This window comes from Eriocheir sinensis, chromosome 31, assembly GCF_024679095.1.
Source record: "Eriocheir sinensis breed Jianghai 21 chromosome 31, ASM2467909v1, whole genome shotgun sequence".
NCBI classification, from domain to species: domain Eukaryota; kingdom Metazoa; phylum Arthropoda; class Malacostraca; order Decapoda; family Varunidae; genus Eriocheir; species Eriocheir sinensis.
In genome coordinates, this window is record NC_066539.1 from 17,494,852 (window position 1) to 17,497,189 (window position 2,338).

Sequence of the window (2,338 nt, forward strand, 5' to 3'; positions counted from 1 at the left end):
ATATATGTATAGATGGATGTGTCTGTGTGTGTATACCTGTGTCCTTATCAGTTCGTTCTAAGGTGTATTTGTACATATATTGCTCTAGTCCTGTGCTTTATAGTCCCATGATATATATTCTGCACACACACCCACCCACCCACCCACCCACACACACACACACACACACACACACACACACACACAAACTGGGTCAATAAAAACAAAAAAAACGTTTAATGATCACTCTTAGGCAAAATAACTCGTTCACTTTCCTTCAGTTTTCCTGCCATTTGAAAGAGGCAACTTAAAATTCAAATCATATAGTTAATCTTCCTGACGTTACCTCTTGAATCACGCTGACGGATCCGCGTGATCTGTTATTCATTCGGTGCATAAACTCCATTCAAGGGGCATTGCTATCTGAAAGGCATGTTGAAGTTTGCATGATTAATGGAAGCTAAATTTCGTGGAAGCATGTGTGTGTGTGTGTGTGTGTGTGTGTGTGTGTGTGTTCATTCAGGAGCACACATATTGTCTGTAAATATAAGTGGATGTTGCACGTTTAAATATTTGATTCGCAGGTTGATTGAGAGAGAGAGAGAGAGAGAGAGAGAGAGAGAGAGAGAGAGAGAGGAGGTGACAATCAAATACAAACACAAATAGCTGAAAAAGTAGGAGAAAAAACAGGAAAAAAAACAACTCATCACTTCTTCTCGTGAGCTTCCAAAGTAACGTTAACAAAGAATGCTACTTATCTTGCCAATCCTTTTTCTTTTTTAGTTAAGACTTGTTTTACGATATTCTCTTTGGCGTCCCTGTTCAGAGGTTCTTTGGCTCTTGTCCGTCCGGCATGGCGATGAATAAAAAAAAGACAGGAGATGAAAGAGGGAGAGAGGAGATATGCGAGAAACTGAGAGGAAGATGATGAGGAGAGGAGAAGTCTGGGTAGGACATGATTTGACAGGAAAGAAGAGGAGTGAAGAAAAGCAGGAGAAGGCAGAGGAAGAGAATAAAGAGCAGACATCCTCCTCCTCCGCCTCCTCTTCGTCTAGTTTTCCTCTTACTCCCCCTCTTCCTCGTCTTTCTGCCTCTCCTCATCCTCGTCCTCTTCTTCTTCCTCCTCCTCCTCCTCCTCCTCCTCCTCCTCCTCCTCCTCCTCCTTCTCATTCTTCTCCTCCTCCTCCTCGCCATTGTTCATGCTCTCTTTTTATCTACTTCTTTTATCTGTTGCCTCCTCGACCGGTGATTCGTGGCCGATATTCACGAGCTTCACCCCGACCTCCATCATGTGCAGTGGACGGGGAGAACACACACACACACACACACACACACACACACACACACACAAGGGATCAAACAGACGGACAAACACACAAGCATATAGTAAAGAAATATGCGTACACACTCAAACAATCAAGTAAAGAAACAAACCAAGAAACAAACAACAACCACGGTGGAAGTTGACGGGCAGGGAGGAAGGGAGGAAGCGACCAGGCGTAAGATCTTATTCTGCTGACAAGAAACGGCTACTGTCCCCTTTTAAGCAAGAGGGATGGGAGTGATCGGTGTTTGGTCCCAGCAGTACCCACAGATGGGTTAAATGCGCCCCAAAAGTTTTCTCTGCCCTGCACGTGCTCAGACCCTGGTTAATTTTACAGGTCCGTCCGCGCGTATACACTTGGTGAGCAAAATTTAGTGATCAAGAAGAAATTCACGTTACTAAAGACGCAGCAAAAAGCACGGACACGTGTCTAGACGGTGTCCGGAAGAAAGGAGAGGCCCCCCCTCTCCTTTCTTCCGGACACCGTCTAGACACGTGTCCGTGCTTTTTGCTGCGTCTTTAGTAACGTGAATTTCTTCTTCGGAGGTAGGGGCACAGGAAAGTGTTACTGTTTCCAAGTACTACATCTTTTTTCTCCAGGCAGTTATTTATCACCAGGATGCTTTAACGCTCTTCTCGGATGTTTCCTGCATCCATCATTGCCATAATCATCACATTATCCACAATCAACATCATGCAGCCCCAGCACGGGACCCAGTAGAACTGTATGCCATCAACAACCACCAACACCGTGGTGACTCTTCATACGCCTGCCGTCCAACAAACTGGCCCGCTGTGTCATGGGTACAAATTCCACGCGAGCGGACTTCACAGGAGCACTCGCTATCAGAAGCGTTCGTTGTCTGCCTGCGTGCGCTCTCGTTGAGGCAAGGCCCGGCAGTTTGCTTTTTTCGAGGCACATCCGGACTGGAGTGGGAGTGGCGGCGCTTCTGTCCTCCCCTCCGTCAAATGTTTATTCCTTTTAACGCGAGTATTTCGTAATCCGCCTCTCCATGTTTTCCATTACTCCGCCGC